At 49.6% G+C, this 21,980-nt stretch overlaps 1 protein-coding gene and 1 long non-coding RNA gene across 2 annotated transcripts in view; both read left to right on the top strand.

Moving 5' to 3' along the window:
* Window positions 1-21,980, top strand: part of LOC122935208 (zinc finger protein 397-like) — a 1,371,324-nt gene that overhangs the window by 853,743 nt on the left and 495,601 nt on the right. The window lies entirely within an intron of this gene.
* On the top strand, window positions 1,400-21,074 carry LOC122933936. Its single transcript, XR_006388601.1, has 4 exons — window positions 1,400-1,459; window positions 2,077-2,232; window positions 2,316-2,439; window positions 21,020-21,074. It is a non-coding gene; the product is annotated as an uncharacterized LOC122933936 (long non-coding RNA).

Raw genomic sequence — 21,980 nt, 5'->3', positions numbered from 1 at the left:
TTCCAAGCAAGAAGGTCTTTTACCCCCCAAAAAACACGAAATGCTAGAATCAAAAGAAACCCGCCAGGGTAATTATAAGCACAAGCTGAACAGAGGAACCCGCTGAAGGTGGGAATCCAATACAGCTTAAGAAGAGTAATAATACAACTGACCCTTGAAACCAGCTTTAAATAGCCTGCCTGGCGCCAAAAGTAGGCTCCGCCCATATGGGGGCGGAGCTTGTGCTAAACCCCCTAATGCTTTTAAAAATATCATTAATTTAGGGAAGGTTAGATCGCCACAGGGGGCGAGAGACAGAAAAGCTATATTATAATGTAATACAATCTAAGGAAAGACGACTGTGAACGGGAGGAAGTGACGTCCACTGACATCACTCCAAATATGGCGGCGCCACAGGAACAACACGGGGCCACAATCGCACTGCCAGAGGACCGGCAGCGCGCGTACACCCGAGGGAGCCCCCCGCACAGACTCCGCAGAGTAGAAAAAAGGTACCGCACAGTAGCACGACCAAAAAAATCACCCTGCGCACTGCAGGAGACGAGCAAACTGACCCCAACAGGGGTAAGAGCCTGCAGAAAGATAGAACAGGGGTCCCCCAGGAAGGGAGGGGGGACCTCCACCCGACCAGACCTGTCCAAAGGGGACTGGGGTTGAGCCCCCTCTTGTCAATAAAATGTCCACCTGTCCTAACCAGTGCGGGGCAGAATACCCCATCTGTGCCACTGGTTAGGATGTAAGGGAAGAAGCCATCATAAGAACACTACAGCACTCCGCCCCCTGCACTGATCACATGGCAGTGACGTCATCACAAGTGCTGCTGCCGCAGCTTCTTTCCACTGTTGAGCTCCGCCCCCTGCACTGATCACATGACAGTGACATCATCATAGGTCTTTCCTGCATAACTTCTTTCCATTGCTGAGCTCCGCCTCCTACACTAGTCACATGGTAATCATCACCACATCCTGCTGCTAAGCTCCGCCCCTCCCGATCACATGACGGTGACATCATCCCAGGTCCTTCTCTACCACTTCACTCCACTGCTGAGCTCTGCCCCCTGCACAGATAACATGACAGTGACATCATCCCAGGTCCTTCAGCTCTTGCAGTGCAGCAGATACAGAGCAGGTCCTGGTGTAGTCACTGCTGTGGTGTCTGGAGCCTCTTCTTCTCTCTGGTATCAGCCATTTCTCCAGAATCCCCCTTTATCCCCGGTGCTGGGGGCTCTGAGAAGCGGGGTCTCTCCAGGAGCAGTAAGTGCGGTTCTGGATCTCACTAATGCTCTTGTCCCTGGAGGATTTCCAGCCTCTCCTCATAAAGGCGCCTGCAGTACTAGAAGCCTTCAGCTCCTCCAGTTCTCTCCTCTTCTCCTGAATGACCACCAAGGATGGACAGGAAGGAGATCAGCAGAAGAATATTAGACCTCACCTTGGAGATCATCTCCCTGCTGAGCGGAGAGGTAAACTTTTCTAGATTTCTCTCCTCTTTATTGTATTCTGTAACAAGTCAGACATCGGGAAGGAGAATCCATCATAGGAAGTGATAGGAAGAGTCCAGGGTCCTGGAGAACGGCCTCCAGACCTTCCAAGTGATGGAGAACCTGAAGATCAGCCACCAGTATGGTCAGTGATGTATCATGGAGACCAATAGTCATGTTGTAGGAGCCATGAGAAGGTAAGTAGGCATGTTGTACCCAGGAGGAGAGGAAGCAGAGGAGGAGATGGCCGGAGTGTGGCCTAGAGGGAGGATTTCTACCACTAGTCTGACATCTAGATGATACTTGACTAACAAGGAGGCCTCCACTACGTCTAGAGGAAAGAAGGTTTCTCCACCAACATAGAAGAGGAGTCTTTACTGTAAGAGCAGTGAGACTATGGAGCTCTCTGCCAGAGGAAGGAGTCATGGGGGATTCTCTAGAAGAGTCCAGAAGGGGCCTGGAGGTCTGGAGGGTAATAATATTCCAGCTTCTAGTGACTAGATTACTGGAGATGGGGCCATGATCCAGGGAGGGATTCTGAGCGTAGATCTGGAGTCAGGAAGGAATTTCTTTCCCTAAGTGTCTCTCTCCATCCACAGGATTACACCATCGTGACGAGGACATCGAGGTGGACTCCCATCATTGAAGAGTCAGGAGGATGGAGCAGGACCCCCATCACAGAGCCTCCCCACCTGCTACATGAGCAGAAGATCCTAGAACTCACCCACAAGATGATGGAGCTGCTGACTGGAGAGGTGACACTGCTGGGAATGCTGGGAAATTCTCCAGTAACAGCACTGGAGGGGTCTGGGTGATGACGGTGTCATTGTGTTGTCAGGTTCCTGTAAGGTGTCAGGATGTGGCGGTCTATTTCTCCATGGAGGAGTGGGAGTATGTAGAAGGACACAAGGATCTGTACAAGGAGGCCATGATGGAGGCTCCCCGACCTCTGACATCACCAGGTAAGAGGAGACGAGGTGAGAAGAGGCCGTGTATGCTCTAGTCTCCTCCCCGCACATTTGTTGGTTTCTGGCATTACAGTGATTGGCCGGCCGGCTATATAGCACCCGATGACACGGGGTTCGGCTCAGTCTTAGTCGGGGCGAGCTGCAGCAGAAGGGACAGATAGTGTAGGGACAGGAATAGTTTTTAGGCAGGGTTTAGTGTAGAAAGTTGTTAGAGACCCAGAAGTCCCTTTAAGGACGATTGTTTTATCTGCTGCAATATATATTATTAGCGCCCCCTGCAGTAAATTGCCTGTAATTGTTTGGCCGCTGCTGACAGAGACACGACCTCTGCTGCATCTGCTGTGTTACATTTCTGCATCCTAAGTGTCTGTGACATTCAGTGTAATCTTTCTTATGGCCAGCGTTATAGCGGCTCAACCTAAACACCAAAACCGGACAGGTGCTCCCCCCTAGGTGTCCCCAATACCACAGTAGAGAAAAAAAGATGATATACAGATGAGGGTCTCTCTATAGCCGGCAATACATGGACTAGCGCAATCCTCTAAGGACCATACGACTAATAATATCACATCATCACAGCGCACATCGATTAGAATAAAACATAAATAATAATAAAACCACAGAAAAAACAATATTATATTTAAAGCATAGAATAAATGGCCGCATAAGATAGATATAAAATGCTGTATACACAATCTATATATAATAGTGCTATCCGTATATAGGCTTTAAACCGCAGCCTATCCTGGGACATAACGCGGTATGTATACTTATATTTTATATATTCATTGATGTCAAAAATAGGGATGAGTGAACCCGAACTGTATAGTTCGGGTTCGTACCGAATTTTGGGGTGTCCGTGACACGGACCCGAACCCGGACATTTTCGTAAAAGTTCGGGTTCGGTGTTCGTCGCTTTCTTGGCGCTTTTTGAAAGGCTGCAAAGCAGCCAATCAACAAGCGTCATACTACTTGCCCCAAGAGGCCGTCACATCCATGCCTACTATTGGCATGGCTGTGATTGGCCAGAGCACCATGTGACCCAGCCTCTATTTAAGCTGGAGTCACATAGCGCCGCCCGTCACTCTGCTCTGATTAGCGTAGGGAGAGGTTGCAGCTGCGACGTTAGGGCGAGATTAGGCAGATTAACTCCTCCAAAGGACTCCATCCAGTGATCGATCTGCAGCTGTGGATGATTGAACTGCTGCTATTGAATTGCTCACAGTTTTTAGGCTGCCCAGAGCGTTTTTCAGTCACTTTTTTCTGGGGTGATCGGCGGCCATTTTGTGTCTTGTGGTGCGCCAGCACAAGCTGCCACCAAGTGCATTTAACCCTCAATGGTGTGGTTGTTTTTTGGCTAAATCCTACATCAGGGTGAAGCTGTCACACCAAGTGCATTTAACCAGCAATAGTCTGTTTATTTTTTGGCCATATACTACATCAGGGGCAAGCTGCGCCCGTCACCAAGTGCATTTAACCCTCAGTAGTGTGGTTGGTCAAGCTGTCACACCAAGTGCATTTAACCATCAATAGTGTGGTTATTTTTTGGCCATATCCCAGTCTAATTCTGTCAGTAAACGTATACCTGTCACCCAGCACCTAAATACTAGGCCTCAAATTTATATCCCGCTAAATCTCTCGTTACCGCTGTACTGTTGTGGCTGGGCAAGTTATTTAGTGTCCGTCAAAGCACAGTTTTTGTTCTGGGTTGAATTACAATTCCCAATTTAGCAATTTCCTAATTTAGTGGTTTCTGCTATATCAGAGCTGTTTTAAATCTATCCCTAAAAGGGTATATAATATTCAAGGTGCACATAGGGTCATTCAGAATAACTTCACACACACGCTACTGTGCATTTCCAAGTCTAATTCTGTCGCTAAATCCATACCGGTCACCCAGCGCCTAAATACTAGGCCTCAAATTTATGACCTAAATATATGCCAATGGACTGTTCCAATGTTGGGTGACATGAAGCCAGATTCTCTGTTACAGGACCTCTCTCCTCTGCCTGGGTGCTGGGCCTAAATATATGACAATGGACTGTTCCAATGTTGGGTGACGTGAAGCCTGATTCTCTGCTATGACATGCAGACTGATTCTCTGCTGACATGAAGCCAGATCCTCTGTTACGGGACCTCTCTCCTCTGCCTGTGTGTGTGCTGGGCCTAAATATATGCCAATGGACTGTTACAGTGGTGGCTGACGTGAAGCCTGATTCTCTGCTATGACATGAAGACTGATTCTCTGCTGACATGAAGCCAGATTCTCTGTTACGGGACCTCTCTCCTCTGCCTGGGTGCTGGGCCTAAATATCTGACAATGGACTGTTACAGTGGTGGGTGACGTGAAGCCTGATTCTCTGCTATGACATGCAGACTGATTCTCTGCTGACATGAAGCCAGATCCTCTGTTACGGGACCTCTCTCCTCTGCCTGGGTGCCGGGGCCTAAATATATGCTAATGGACTGTTACAGTGGTGGGTGACGTGAAGCCTGATTCTCTGCTATGACATGCAGACTGATTCTCTGCTGACATGAAGCCAGATCCTCTGTTACGGGACCTCTCTCCTCTGCCTGGGTGCTGGGCCTAAATATATGCTAATGGACTGTTACAGTGGTGGGTGACGTGAAGCCTGATTCTCTGCTATGACATGCAGACTGATTCTCTGCTGACATGAAGCCAGATTGTCTGTTACGGGACCTCTCTCCTCTGCCTAGGTGCTGGGCCTAAATATATGACAATGGACTGTTACAGTGGTGGCTGACGTGAAGCCTGATTCTCTGCTATGACATGAAGACTGATTCTCTGCTGACATGAAGCCAGATTCTCTGTTACGGGACCTCTCTCCTCTGCCTGGGTGCTGGGCCTAAATATATGACAATGGACTGTTGCAGTGGTGGGTGACGTGAAGCCTGATTCTCTGCTATGACATGCAGACTGATTCTCTGCTGACATGAAGCCAGATTCTCTGTTACGGGACCTCTCTCCTCTGCCTGGGTGCTGGGCCTAAATATCTGACAATGGACTGTTGCAGTGGTGGCTGACGTGAAGCCTGATTCTCTGCTATGACATGCAGACTGATTCTCTGCTGACATGAAGCCAGATCCTCTGTTACGGGACCTCTCTCCTCTGCCTGGGTGCTGGGCCTAAATATATGACAATGGACTGTTGCAGTGGTGGCTGACGTGAAGCCTGATTCTCTGCTATGACATGCAGACTGATTCTCTGCTGACATGAAGCCAGATCCTCTGTTACGGGACCTCTCTCCTCTGCCTAGGTGCTGGGCCTAAATATATGACAATGGACTGTTACAGTGGTGGCTGACGTGAAGCCTGATTCTCTGCTATGACATGAAGACTGATTCTCTGCTGACATGAAGCCAGATTCTCTGTTACGGGACCTCTCTCCTCTGCCTAGGGTGCTGGGCCTAAATATATGACAATGGACTGTTGCAGTGGTGGGTGACGTGAAGCCTGATTCTCTGCTATGACATGCAGACTGATTCTCTGCTGACATGAAGCCAGATTCTCTGTTACGGGACCTCTCTCCTCTGCCTGGGTGCTGGGCCTAAATATCTGACAATGGACTGTTGCAGTGGTGGCTGACGTGAAGCCTGATTCTCTGCTATGACATGCAGACTGATTCTCTGCTGACATGAAGCCAGATCCTCTGTTACGGGACCTCTCTCCTCTGCCTGGGTGCTGGGCCTAAATATATGACAATGGACTGTTGCAGTGGTGGCTGACGTGAAGCCTGATTCTCTGCTATGACATGCAGACTGATTCTCTGCTGACATGAAGCCAGATCCTCTGTTACGGGACCTCTCTCCTCTGCCTAGGGTGCTGGGCCTAAATATATGACAATGGACTGTTACAGTGGTGGCTGACGTGAAGCCTGATTCTCTGCTATGACATGAAGACTGATTCTCTGCTGACATGAAGCCAGATCTCTGTTACGGGACCTCTCCTCCTCTGCCTGGGTGCTGGGCCTAAATATATGACAATGGACTGTTGCAGTGGTGGGCTGACGTGAAGCCTGATTCTCTGCTATGACATGCAGACTGATTCTCTGCTGACATGAAGCCAGATTCTCTGTTACGGGACCTCTCTCCTCTGCCTGGGTGCTGGGCCTAAATATATGACAATGGACTGTTGCAGTGGTGGCTGACGTGAAGCCTGATTCTCTGCTATGACATGCAGACTGATTCTCTGCTGACATGAAGCCAGATCCTCTGTTACGGGACCTCTCTCCTCTGCCTGGGTGCTGGGCCTAAATATATGACTAATGGACTGTTACAGTGGTGGGTGACGTGAAGCCTGATTCTCTGCTATGACATGCAGACTGATTCTCTGCTGACATGAAGCCAGATCCTCTGTTACGGGACCTCTCTCCTCTGCCTGGGTGCTGGGCCTAAATATATGACAATGGACTGTTGCAGTGGTGGCTGACGTGAAGCCTGATTCTCTGCTATGACATGCAGACTGATTCTCTGCTGACATGAAGCCAGATCCTCTGTTACTGGACCTCTCTCCTCTGCCTAGGTGCTGGGCCTAAATATATGACAATGGACTGTTACAGTGGTGGCTGACGTGAAGCCTGATTCTCTGCTATGACATGAAGACTGATTCTCTGCTGACATGAAGCCAGATTCTCTGTTACGGGACCTCTCTCCTCTGCCTAGGGTGCTGGGCCTAAATATATGACAATGGACTGTTGCAGTGGTGGCTGACGTGAAGCCTGATTCTCTGCTATGACATGCAGACTGATTCTCTGCTGACATGAAGCCAGATTCTCTGTTACGGGACCTCTCTCCTCTGCCTGGGTGCTGGGCCTAAATATATGACAATGGACTGTTGCAGTGGTGGCTGACGTGAAGCCTGATTCTCTGCTATGACATGCAGACTGATTCTCTGCTGACATGAAGCCAGATTCCTCTGTTACGGGACCTCTCTCCTCTGCCTGGGTGCTGGGCCTAAATATATGACAATGGACTGTTGCAGTGGTGGCTGACGTGAAGCCTGATTCTCTGCTATGACATGCAGACTGATTCTCTGCTGACATGAAGCCAGATTCTCTGTTACGGGACCTCTCTCCTCTGCCTAGGTGCTGGGCCTAAATATATGACAATGGACTGTTACAGTGGTGGCTGACGTGAAGCCTGATTCTCTGCTATGACATGCAGACTGATTCTCTGCTGACATGAAGCCAGATTCTCTGTTACGGGACCTCTCTCCTCTGCCTGGGTGCTGGGCCTAAATATATGACAATGGACTGTTACAGTGGTGGCTGACGTGAAGCCTGATTCTCTGCTATGACATGCAGACTGATTCTCTGCTGACATGAAGCCAGATTCTCTGTTACGGGACCTCTCTCCTCTGCCTAGGTGCTGGGCCTAAATATATGACAATGGACTGTTACAGTGGTGGCTGACGTGAAGCCTGATTCTCTGCTATGACATGAAGACTGATTCTCTGCTGACATGAAGCCAGATTCTCTGTTACGGGACCTCTCTCCTCTGCCTGGGTGCTGGGCCTAAATATATGACAATGGACTGTTGCAGTGGTGGGCTGACGTGAAGCCTGATTCTCTGCTATGACATGCAGACTGATTCTCTGCTGACATGAAGCCAGATTCTCTGTTACGGGACCTCTCTCCCCTGCCTGGGTGCTGGGCCTAAATATATGACAATGGACTGTTGCAGTGGTGGCTGACGTGAAGCCTGATTCTCTGCTATGACATGCAGACTGATTCTCTGCTGACATGAAGCCAGATTCTCTGTTACGGGACCTCTCTCCTCTGCCTAGGGTGCTGGGCCTAAATATATGACAATGGACTGTTACAGTGGTGGCTGACGTGAAGCCTGATTCTCTGCTATGACATGCAGACTGATTCTCTGCTGACATGAAGCCAGATTCTCTGTTACGGGACCTCTCTCCTCTGCCTGGGTGCTGGGCCTAAATATATGACAATGGACTGTTACAGTGGTGGCTGACGTGAAGCCTGATTCTCTGCTATGACATGCAGACTGATTCTCTGCTGACATGAAGCCAGATTCTCTGTTACGGGACCTCTCTCCTCTGCCTGGGTGCTGGGCCTAAATATATGACAATGGACTGTTGCAGTGGTGGCTGACGTGAAGCCTGATTCTCTGCTATGACATGCAGACTGATTCTCTGCTGACATGAAGCCAGATTCTCTGTTACGGGACCTCTCTCCTCTGCCTGGGTGCTGGGCCTAAATATATGACAATGGACTGTTGCAGTGGTGGCTGACGTGAAGCCTGATTCTCTGCTATGACATGCAGACTGATTCTCTGCTGACATGAAGCCAGATTCCTCTGTTACGGGACCTCTCTCCTCTGCCTAGGTGCTGGGCCTAAATATATGACAATGGACTGTTACAGTGGTGGCTGACGTGAAGCCTGATTCTCTGCTATGACATGCAGACTGATTCTCTGCTGACATGAAGCCAGATTCTCTGTTACGGGACCTCTCTCCTCTGCCTGGGTGCTGGGCCTAAATATATGACAATGGACTGTTGCAGTGGTGGGCTGACGTGAAGCCTGATTCTCTGCTATGACATGCAGACTGATTCTCTGCTGACATGAAGCCAGATTCTCTGTTACGGGACCTCTCTCCTCTGCCTGGGTGCTGGGCCTAAATATCTGACAATGGACTGTTGCAGTGGTGGCTGACGTGAAGCCTGATTCTCTGCTATGACATGCAGACTGATTCTCTGCTGACATGAAGCCAGATTCCTCTGTTACGGGACCTCTCTCCTCTGCCTGGGTGCTGGGCCTAAATATATGACAATGGACTGTTGCAGTGGTGGCTGACGTGAAGCCTGATTCTCTGCTATGACATGCAGACTGATTCTCTGCTGACATGAAGCCAGATTCTCTGTTACGGGACCTCTCTCCTCTGCCTAGGTGCTGGGCCTAAATATATGACAATGGACTGTTACAGTGGTGGCTGACGTGAAGGCTGATTCTCTGCTATGACATGCAGACTGATTCTCTGCTGACATGAAGCCAGATTCCTCTGTTACGGGACCTCTCTCCTCTGCCTAGGGTGCTGGGCCTAAATATATGACAATGGACTGTTACAGTGGTGGCTGACGTGAAGCCTGATTCTCTGCTATGACATGCAGACTGATTCTCTGCTGACATGAAGCCAGATTCTCTGTTACGGGACCTCTCTCCTCTGCCTGGGTGCTGGGCCTAAATATATGACAATGGACTGTTACAGTGGTGGCTGACGTGAAGCCTGATTCTCTGCTATGACATGCAGACTGATTCTCTGCTGACATGAAGCCAGATTCTCTGTTACGGGACCTCTCTCCTCTGCCTGGGTGCTGGGCCTAAATATATGACAATGGACTGTTGCAGTGGTGGCTGACGTGAAGCCTGATTCTCTGCTATGACATGCAGACTGATTCTCTGCTGACATGAAGCCAGATTCTCTGTTACGGGACCTCTCTCCTCTGCCTGGGTGCTGGGCCTAAATATATGACAATGGACTGTTGCAGTGGTGGCTGACGTGAAGCCTGATTCTCTGCTATGACATGCAGACTGATTCTCTGCTGACATGAAGCCAGATTCTCTGTTACGGGACCTCTCTCCTCTGCCTGGGTGCTGGGCCTAAATATATGACAATGGACTGTTACAGTGGTGGCTGACGTGAAGCCTGATTCTCTGCTATGACATGCAGACTGATTCTCTGCTGACATGAAGCCAGATTCTCTGTTACGGGACCTCTCTCCTCTGCCTGGGTGCTGGGCCTAAATATATGACAATGGACTGTTGCAGTGGTGGCTGACGTGAAGCCTGATTCTCTGCTATGACATGCAGACTGATTCTCTGCTGACATGAAGCCAGATTCTCTGTTACGGGACCTCTCTCCTCTGCCTGGGTGCTGGGCCTAAATATATGACAATGGACTGTTGCAGTGGTGGCTGACGTGAAGCCTGATTCTCTGCTATGACATGCAGACTGATTCTCTGCTGACATGAAGCCAGATTCTCTGTTACGGGACCTCTCTCCTCTGCCTGGGTGCTGGGCCTAAATATATGACAATGGACTGTTACAGTGGTGGCTGACGTGAAGCCTGATTCTCTGCTATGACATGCAGACTGATTCTCTGCTGACATGAAGCCAGATTCTCTGTTACGGGACCTCTCTCCTCTGCCTGGGTGCTGGGCCTAAATATATGACAATGGACTGTTGCAGTGGTGGGCTGACGTGAAGCCTGATTCTCTGCTATGACATGCAGACTGATTCTCTGCTGACATGAAGCCAGATTCTCTGTTACGGGACCTCTCTCCTCTGCCTGGGTGCTGGGCCTAAATATATGACAATGGACTGTTGCAGTGGTGGCTGACGTGAAGCCTGATTCTCTGCTATGACATGCAGACTGATTCTCTGCTGACATGAAGCCAGATCCTCTGTTACGGGACCTCTCTCCTCTGCCTGGGTGCTGGGCCTAAATATATGACAATGGACTGTTGCAGTGGTGGCTGACGTGAAGCCTGATTCTCTGCTATGACATGCAGACTGATTCTCTGCTGACATGAAGCCAGATTCTCTGTTACGGGACCTCTCTCCTCTGCCTAGGTGCTGGGCCTAAATATATGACAATGGACTGTTACAGTGGTGGCTGACGTGAAGCCTGATTCTCTGCTATGACATGCAGACTGATTCTCTGCTGACATGAAGCCAGATTCTCTGTTACGGGACCTCTCTCCTCTGCCTGGGTGCTGGGCCTAAATATATGACAATGGACTGTTGCAGTGGTGGCTGACGTGAAGCCTGATTCTCTGCTATGACATGCAGACTGATTCTCTGCTGACATGAAGCCAGATTCTCTGTTACGGGACCTCTCTCCTCTGCCTGGGTGCTGGGCCTAAATATATGACAATGGACTGTTGCAGTGGTGGCTGACGTGAAGCCTGATTCTCTGCTATGACATGCAGACTGATTCTCTGCTGACATGAAGCCAGATTCTCTGTTACGGGACCTCTCTCCTCTGCCTGGGTGCTGGGCCTAAATATATGACAATGGACTGTTGCAGTGGTGGCTGACGTGAAGCCTGATTCTCTGCTATGACATGCAGACTGATTCTCTGCTGACATGAAGCCAGATTCTCTGTTACGGGACCTCTCTCCTCTGCCTGGGTGCTGGGCCTAAATATATGACAATGGACTGTTGCAGTGGTGGCTGACGTGAAGCCTGATTCTCTGCTATGACATGCAGACTGATTCTCTGCTGACATGAAGCCAGATTCTCTGTTACTGGACCTCTCTCCTCTGCCTAGGTGCTGGGCCTAAATATATGACAATGGACTGTTACAGTGGTGGCTGACGTGAAGCCTGATTCTCTGCTATGACATGAAGACTGATTCTCTGCTGACATGAAGCCAGATTCTCTGTTACGGGACCTCTCTCCTCTGCCTAGGTGCTGGGCCTAAATATATGACAATGGACTGTTGCAGTGGTGGGTGACGTGAAGCCTGATTCTCTGCTATGACATGCAGACTGATTCTCTGCTGACATGAAGCCAGATTCTCTGTTACGGGACCTCTCTCCTCTGCCTGGGTGCTGGGCCTAAATATATGACAATGGACTGTTGCAGTGGTGGCTGACGTGAAGCCTGATTCTCTGCTATGACATGCAGACTGATTCTCTGCTGACATGAAGCCAGATCCTCTGTTACGGGACCTCTCTCCTCTGCCTGGGTGCTGGGCCTAAATATATGACAATGGACTGTTGCAGTGGTGGCTGACGTGAAGCCTGATTCTCTGCTATGACATGCAGACTGATTCTCTGCTGACATGAAGCCAGATCCTCTGTTACGGGACCTCTCTCCTCTGCCTAGGTGCTGGGCCTAAATATATGACAATGGACTGTTACAGTGGTGGCTGACGTGAAGCCTGATTCTCTGCTATGACATGAAGACTGATTCTCTGCTGACATGAAGCCAGATTCTCTGTTACAGGACCTCTCTCCTCTGCCTAGGTGCTGGGCCTAAATATATGACAATTGACTGTTATAGTGGTGGGTGACGTGAAGCCTGATTCTCTGCTATGACATGCAGACTGATTCTCTGCTGACATGAAGCCAGATTGTCTGTTACGGGACCTCTCTCCTCTGCCTAGGTGCTGGGCCTAAATATATGACAATGGACTGTTACAGTGGTGGCTGACGTGAAGCCTGATTCTCTGCTATGACATGCAGACTGATTCTCTGCTGAACATGAAGCCAGATTCTCTGTTACGGGACCTCTCTCCTCTGCCTGGGTGCTGGGCCTAAATATATGACAATGGACTGTTGCAGTGGTGGCTGACGTGAAGCCTGATTCTCTGCTATGACATGCAGACTGATTCTCTGCTGACATGAAGCCAGATTCTCTGTTACGGGACCTCTCTCCTCTGCCTGGGTGCTGGGCCTAAATATATGACAATGGACTGTTGCAGTGGTGGCTGACGTGAAGCCTGATTCTCTGCTATGACATGCAGACTGATTCTCTGCTGACATGAAGCCAGATTCCTCTGTTACGGGACCTCTCTCCTCTGCCTAGGTGCTGGGCCTAAATATATGACAATGGACTGTTACAGTGGTGGCTGACGTGAAGCCTGATTCTCTGCTATGACATGAAGACTGATTCTCTGCTGACATGAAGCCAGATTCTCTGTTACGGGACCTCTCTCCTCTGCCTAGGGTGCTGGGCCTAAATATATGACAATGGACTGTTGCAGTGGTGGCTGACGTGAAGCCTGATTCTCTGCTATGACATGCAGACTGATTCTCTGCTGACATGAAGCCAGATTCTCTGTTACGGGACCTCTCTCCTCTGCCTAGGTGCTGGGCCTAAATATATGACAATGGACTGTTACAGTGGTGGCTGACGTGAAGCCTGATTCTCTGCTATGACATGAAGACTGATTCTCTGCTGACATGAAGCCAGATTCCTCTGTTACGGGACCTCTCTCCTCTGCCTAGGTGCTGGGCCTAAATATATGACAATGGACTGTTACAGTGGTGGCTGACGTGAAGCCTGATTCTCTGCTATGACATGAAGACTGATTCTCTGCTGACATGAAGCCAGATTCCTCTGTTACGGGACCTCTCTCCTCTGCCTAGGTGCTGGGCCTAAATATATGACAATGGACTGTTACAGTGGTGGCTGACGTGAAGCCTGATTCTCTGCTATGACATGAAGACTGATTCTCTGCTGACATGAAGCCAGATTCTCTGTTACGGGACCTCTCTCCTCTGCCTGGGTGCTGGGCCTAAATATATGACAATGGACTGTTGCAGTGGTGGCTGACGTGAAGCCTGATTCTCTGCTATGACATGCAGACTGATTCTCTGCTGACATGAAGCCAGATTCCTCTGTTACGGGACCTCTCTCCTCTGCCTGGGTGCTGGGCCTAAATATATGACAATGGACTGTTGCAGTGGTGGCTGACGTGAAGCCTGATTCTCTGCTATGACATGCAGACTGATTCTCTGCTGACATGAAGCCAGATCCTCTGTTACGGGACCTCTCTCCTCTGCCTAGGTGCTGGGCCTAAATATATGACAATGGACTGTTACAGTGGTGGCTGACGTGAAGCCTGATTCTCTGCTATGACATGAAGACTGATTCTCTGCTGACATGAAGCCAGATTCTCTGTTACGGGACCTCTCTCCTCTGCCTAGGTGCTGGGCCTAAATATATGACAATGGACTGTTGCAGTGGTGGGCTGACGTGAAGCCTGATTCTCTGCTATGACATGCAGACTGATTCTCTGCTGACATGAAGCCAGATTCTCTGTTACGGGACCTCTCTCCTCTGCCTGGGTGCTGGGCCTAAATATATGACAATGGACTGTTGCAGTGGTGGCTGACGTGAAGCCTGATTCTCTGCTATGACATGCAGACTGATTCTCTGCTGACATGAAGCCAGATCCTCTGTTACGGGACCTCTCTCCTCTGCCTAGGTGCTGGGCCTAAATATATGACAATGGACTGTTACAGTGGTGGCTGACGTGAAGCCTGATTCTCTGCTATGACATGAAGACTGATTCTCTGCTGACATGAAGCCAGATTCTCTGTTACGGGACCTCTCTCCTCTGCCTAGGTGCTGGGCCTAAATATATGACAATGGACTGTTGCAGTGGTGGGTGACGTGAAGCCTGATTCTCTGCTATGACATGCAGACTGATTCTCTGCTGACATGAAGCCAGATTCTCTGTTACGGGACCTCTCTCCTCTGCCTGGGTGCTGGGCCTAAATATCTGACAATGGACTGTTGCAGTGGTGGCTGACGTGAAGCCTGATTCTCTGCTATGACATGCAGACTGATTCTCTGCTGACATGAAGCCAGATCCTCTGTTACGGGACCTCTCTCCTCTGCCTGGGTGCTGGGCCTAAATATATGACAATGGACTGTTGCAGTGGTGGCTGACGTGAAGCCTGATTCTCTGCTATGACATGCAGACTGATTCTCTGCTGACATGAAGCCAGATCCTCTGTTACGGGACCTCTCTCCTCTGCCTAGGTGCTGGGCCTAAATATATGACAATGGACTGTTACAGTGGTGGCTGACGTGAAGCCTGATTCTCTGCTATGACATGAAGACTGATTCTCTGCTGACATGAAGCCAGATCCTCTGTTACGGGACCTCCCTCCTCTGCCTGGGTGCTGGGCCTAAATATATGACAATGGACTGTTGCAGTGGTGGGTGACGTGAAGCCTGATTCTCTGCTATGACATGCAGACTGATTCTCTGCTGACATGAAGCCAGATTCTCTGTTACGGGACCTCTCTCCTCTGCCTGGGTGCTGGGCCTAAATATATGACAATGGACTGTTGCAGTGGTGGCTGACGTGAAGCCTGATTCTCTGCTATGACATGCAGACTGATTCTCTGCTGACATGAAGCCAGATCCTCTGTTACGGGACCTCTCTCCTCTGCCTGGGTGCTGGGCCTAAATATATGCTAATGGACTGTTACAGTGGTGGGTGACGTGAAGCCTGATTCTCTGCTATGACATGCAGACTGATTCTCTGCTGACATGAAGCCAGATCCTCTGTTACGGGACCTCTCTCCTCTGCCTGGGTGCTGGGCCTAAATATATGACAATGGACTGTTGCAGTGGTGGCTGACGTGAAGCCTGATTCTCTGCTATGACATGCAGACTGATTCTCTGCTGACATGAAGCCAGATCCTCTGTTACTGGACCTCTCTCCTCTGCCTAGGTGCTGGGCCTAAATATATGACAATGGACTGTTACAGTGGTGGCTGACGTGAAGCCTGATTCTCTGCTATGACATGAAGACTGATTCTCTGCTGACATGAAGCCAGATTCTCTGTTACGGGACCTCTCTCCTCTGCCTAGGTGCTGGGCCTAAATATATGACAATGGACTGTTGCAGTGGTGGGTGACGTGAAGCCTGATTCTCTGCTATGACATGCAGACTGATTCTCTGCTGACATGAAGCCAGATTCTCTGTTACGGGACCTCTCTCCTCTGCCTGGGTGCTGGGCCTAAATATCTGACAATGGACTGTTGCAGTGGTGGCTGACGTGAAGCCTGATTCTCTGCTATGACATGCAGACTGATTCTCTGCTGACATGAAGCCAGATCCTCTGTTACGGGACCTCTCTCCTCTGCCTGGGTGCTGGGCCTAAATATATGACAATGGACTGTTGCAGTGGTGGCTGACGTGAAGCCTGATTCTCTGCTATGACATGCAGACTGATTCTCTGCTGACATGAAGCCAGATCCTCTGTTACGGGACCTCTCTCCTCTGCCTAGGTGCTGGGCCTAAATATATGACAATGGACTGTTACAGTGGTGGCTGACGTGAAGCCTGATTCTCTGCTATGACATGAAGACTGATTCTCTGCTGACATGAAGCCAGATTCTCTGTTACAGGACCTCTCTCCTCTGCCTAGGTGCTGGGCCTAAATATATGACAATTGACTGTTATAGTGGTGGGTGACGTGAAGCCTGATTCTCTGCTATGACATGCAGACTGATTCTCTGCTGACATGAAGCCAGATTGTCTGTTACGGGACCTCTCTCCTCTGCCTAGGTGCTGGGCCTAAATATATGACAATGGACTGTTACAGTGGTGGCTGACGTGAAGCCTGATTCTCTGCTATGACATGAAGACTGATTCTCTGCTAACATGAAGCCAGATTCTCTGTTACGGGACCTCTCTCCTCTGCCTGGGTGCTGGGCCTAAATATATGACAATGGACTGTTGCAGTGGTGGGTGACGTGAAGCCTGATTCTCTGCTATGACATGCAGACTGATTCTCTGCTGACATGAAGCCAGATTCTCTGTTACGGGACCTCTCTCCTCTGCCTGGGTGCTGGGCCTAAATATCTGACAATGGACTGTTGCAGTGGTGGCTGACGTGAAGCCTGATTCTCTGCTATGACATGCAGACTGATTCTCTGCTGACATGAAGCCAGATCCTCTGTTACGGGACCTCTCTCCTCTGCCTAGGTGCTGGGCCTAAATATATGACAATGGACTGTTACAGTGGTGGCTGACGTGAAGCCTGATTCTCTGCTATGACATGAAGACTGATTCTCTGCTGACATGAAGCCAGATTCTCTGTTACGGGACCTCTCTCCTCTGCCTAGGTGCTGGGCCTAAATATATGACAATGGACTGTTGCAGTGGTGGGTTACGTGAAGCCTGATTCTCTGCTATGACATGCAGACTGATTCTCTGCTGACATGAAGCCAGATTCTCTGTTACGGGACCTCTCTCCTCTGCCTGGGTGCTGGGCCTAAATATCTGACAATGGACTGTTGCAGTGGTGGCTGACGTGAAGCCTGATTCTCTGCTATGACATGCAGACTGATTCTCTGCTGACATGAAGCCAGATCCTCTGTTACGGGACCTCTCTCCTCTGCCTGGGTGCTGGGCCTAAATATATGACAATGGACTGTTGCAGTGGTGGCTGACGTGAAGCCTGATTCTCTGCTATGACATGCAGACTGATTCTCTGCTGACATGAAGCCAGATCCTCTGTTACGGGACCTCTCTCCTCTGCCTAGGTGCTGGGCCTAAATATATGACAATGGACTGTTACAGTGGTGGCTGACGTGAAGCCTGATTCTCTGCTATGACATGAAGACTGATTCTCTGCTGACATGAAGCCAGATCCTCTGTTACGGGACCTCTCTCCTCTGCCTAGGTGCTGGGCCTAAATATATGACAATGGACTGTTACAGTGGTGGCTGACGTGAAGCCTGATTCTCTGCTATGACATGAAGACTAATTCTCTGCTGACATGAAGCCAGATCCTCTGTTACGGGACCTCTCTCCTCTGCCTAGGTGCTGGGCCTAAATATATGACAATGGACTGTTACAGTGGTGGCTGACGTGAAGCCTGATTCTCTGCTATGACATGAAGACTGATTCTCTGCTGACATGAAGCCAGATTCTCTGTTACGGGACCTCTCTCCTCTGCCTGGGTGCTGGGCCTAAATATCTGACAATGGACTGTTGCAGTGGTGGCTGACGTGAAGCCTGATTCTCTGCTATGACATGCAGACTGATTCTCTGCTGACATGAAGCCAGATCCTCTGTTACGGGACCTCTCTCCTCTGCCTGGGTGCTGGGCCTAAATATATGACAATGGACTGTTGCAGTGGTGGCTGACGTGAAGCCTGATTCTCTGCTATGACATGCAGACTGATTCTCTGCTGACATGAAGCCAGATCCTCTGTTACGGGACCTCTCTCCTCTGCCTAGGTGCTGGGCCTAAATATATGACAATGGACTGTTACAGTGGTGGCTGACGTGAAGCCTGATTCTCTGCTATGACATGAAGACTGATTCTCTGCTGACATGAAGCCAGATTCTCTGTTACGGGACCTCTCTCCTCTGCCTAGGTGCTGGGCCTAAATATATGACAATGGACTGTTGCAGTGGTGGGTGACGTGAAGCCTGATTCTCTGCTATGACATGCAGACTGATTCTCTGCTGACATGAAGCCAGATTCTCTGTTACGGGACCTCTCTCCTCTGCCTGGGTGCTGGGCCTAAATATATGACAATGGACTGTTGCAGTGGTGGCTGACGTGAAGCCTGATTCTCTGCTATGACATGCAGACTGATTCTCTGCTGACATGAAGCCAGATCCTCTGTTACGGGACCTCTCTCCTCTGCCTAGGTGCTGGGCCTAAATATATGACAATGGACTGTTACAGTGGTGGCTGACGTGAAGCCTGATTCTCTGCTATGACATGAAGACTGATTCTCTGCTGACATGAAGCCAGATTCTCTGTTACGGGACCTCTCTCCTCTGCCTAGGTGCTGGGCCTAAATATATGACAATGGACTGTTGCAGTGGTGGGTGACGTGAAGCCTGATTCTCTGCTATGACATGCAGACTGATTCTCTGCTGACATGAAGCCAGATTCTCTGTTACGGGACCTCTCTCCTCTGCCTGGGTGCTGGGCCTAAATATCTGACAATGGACTGTTGCAGTGGTGGCTGACGTGAAGCCTGATTCTCTGCTATGACATGCAGACTGATTCTCTGCTGACATGAAGCCAGATCCTCTGTTACGGGACCTCTCTCCTCTGCCTGGGTGCTGGGCCTAAATATATGACAATGGACTGTTGCAGTGGTGGCTGACGTGAAGCCTGATTCTCTGCTATGACATGCAGACTGATTCTCTGCTGACATGAAGCCAGATCCTCTGTTACGGGACCTCTCTCATCTGCCTAGGTGCTGGGCCTAAATATATGACAATGGACTGTTACAGTGGTGGCTGACGTGAAGCCTGATTCTCTGCTATGACATGAAGACTGATTCTCTGCTGACATGAAGCCAGATCCTCTGTTACGGGACCTCTCTCCTCTGCCTAGGTGCTGGGCCTAAATATATGACAATGGACTGTTACAGTGGTGGCTGACGTGAAGCCTGATTCTCTGCTATGACATGAAGACTAATTCTCTGCTGACATGAAGCCAGATCCTCTGTTACGGGACCTCTCTCCTCTGCCTAGGTGCTGGGCCTAAATATATGACAATGGACTGTTACAGTGGTGGCTGACGTGAAGCCTGATTCTCTGCTATGACATGAAGACTGATTCTCTGCTGACATGAAGCCAGATTCTCTGTTACGGGACCTCTCTCCTCTGCCTAGGTGCTGGGCCTAAATATATGACAATTGACTGTTACAGTGGTGGGTGACGTGAAGCCTGATTCTCTGCTATGACATGCAGACTGATTCTCTGCTGACATGAAGCCAGATTGTCTGTTACGGGACCTCTCTCCTCTGCCTGGGTGCTGGGCCTAAATATCTGACAATGGACTGTTGCAGTGGTGGCTGACGTGAAGCCTGATTCTCTGCTATGACATGCAGACTGATTCTCTGCTGACATGAAGACAGATTCTCTGTTACGGGACCTCTCTCCTCTGCCTAGGTGCTGGGCCTAAATATATGACAATGGACTGTTACAGTGGTGGCTGACGTGAAGCCTGATTCTCTGCTATGACATGAATACTGATTCTCTGCTGACATGAAGCCAGATCCTCTGTTACGGGACCTCTCTCCTCTGCCTGGGTGCTGGGCCTAAATATCTGACAATGGACTGTTCCAGTGTTGGGTGACGTGAAGCCTGATTCTCTGCTATGGGACCTCTCTCCAATTGATATTGTTTAATTTTTATTTATTTTATTTTTATTTTTATTCATTTCCCTATCCACATTTGTTTGCGGGGGATTTACCTACATGTTGCTGCCTTTTGCAGCCCTCTAGCTCTTTCCTGGGCTGTTTTACAGCCTTTTTAGTGCCGAAAAGTTCGGGTCCCCATTGATTTCAATGGGGTTCGGGTTCAGGACGAAGTTCGGATCGGGTTCGGATCCTGAACCCGAACATTTCTGGGAAGTTCGGCCGAACTTCTCGAACCCGAACATCCAGGTGTCCGCTCAACTCTAGTCAAAAATCTTCATACAAAGGGTGAAGTCCATCACTGAAAGGAGCGCCATGCCAGTCACCTCCACCTTCAGCAATCACAGGCCCTGTGTTATTAGCAGCCACAGTACAGAGCTCTAGTGATCCCCTGTCTCCGGAGGATACCGGCTCCTGTAGTCCTGCTCCCAATAAACCTGTTGAGACACAGGAGCTGGAAATATTTCCTCCTCACTCATGCTGTGGGGGGTGAATTACTTCCCATGATAGTGGGCAAATCCTTATTCTTGCTCCCTAGAAATGGTGATTAATGGAATTAGTTCAGTTCATCTCCCAACCAGATTTGGATCTAGGTTTTCTCCACCAGACGACCGATCTAAATCCATCAATGTCCAAGTCTCTTCCACCTGCTGTAAAGAATGAAAGCCGAGTCTCTGGAAGAAAGAGCAGTTCACAGCCTGGAATTTCTATGTTCTTTATTACTGGATTAGTTTGTGGTTTAGCAGAAGGTTGGTGAGGAGCAGAACATTGTTATTTAGGCCCCGATCACTAAACCTGGAAGTGAAGGAGCTGAGAGAAGTGTCTGATCTATAGACCGATCTACAGGAGGCCATGTATTCAGTCACTGTGTGCTTGTGTCTCCACAGGTGGATCCAGGAGGAGAAATCCCCCCGAGAGATGTCCCCGTCCTCTGTATTCCCAGGACTGTACTGAGGAGAAGCTCCCAGAGAACCTTCAGGTAGATGGAGCTGAAGTCTCCCCAGAATCTGACCAGAAAGTGATTGGACCAAAGATTATTTTACATTTCTCTTCTTCAGGATGAAAATCTGATGGTTATTAAGGTTGAGGTTAAAGAAGAAGAGGAGACAAATTTATGGGACGATCAGCAGGGTAAGGAGGGGGGCTGTCATGGGTCACCTGGATACTACTCCCATCATCACATGTAATAATCTCTCCTGTTCCTGTGTGTTTCCTACAGATGGACTTATAGAAGGAAATCCCCCCGAGAGATGTCCCCGTCCACTGTATTCCCAGGACTGTCCAGAGGAGAAGCTCTCAGAGAACCATCAGGTAGATGGAGCTGAGCCCTATACACATCTAAGTCAAAAGGGAGGGACCCCCCTGCGCTCCTATTGTTTAGATGTGTCAATCTGCCTGTGAAGGAAGAACCCGCTGCTCGGTGTCTAGCAAGTAGCCGTTGTCCTCCGACAGTAAATATATATCAATAATGTGTCGCCCGTGGGTGATATGAGACATCAGCGCTGGCAAACGCACTAAACAGCTAATCCCATTTAAATTTGCTCAATGGGTTGGTATCTGCCTAAAAATGAGAGGTTGGTCTAAAAAGGTCGGCTGTGCTCGGATAAACGTGTCTTGGTGAATGCAAGCGTTAAAAGCGATAATAACAGTGCGCTCCGTACCTTGTGCTTCATCCGGTATAATCCCCTGGTTGGTTGTGTAACGCTCTTCTCGATTCTTTTCTTTTCTGTGTACTTCTTTTTGCGGTTGTGTCTTTAAATCTGGGCGTCCTCCTTGCTCACCTACCAGCAGCAGCGCTGCCCCGGCCGGAAGCACGCGCGGTGCGAGGGAGCTTGTGACTCAGTTGTC

The sequence above is a fragment of the Bufo gargarizans genome, chromosome 4 (genome assembly GCF_014858855.1).
Source record: "Bufo gargarizans isolate SCDJY-AF-19 chromosome 4, ASM1485885v1, whole genome shotgun sequence".
Classification (NCBI taxonomy): domain Eukaryota; kingdom Metazoa; phylum Chordata; class Amphibia; order Anura; family Bufonidae; genus Bufo; species Bufo gargarizans.
Note: the sequence above shows the minus strand (reverse complement) of the source record. Positions and strands in the feature narration are given on the sequence as shown.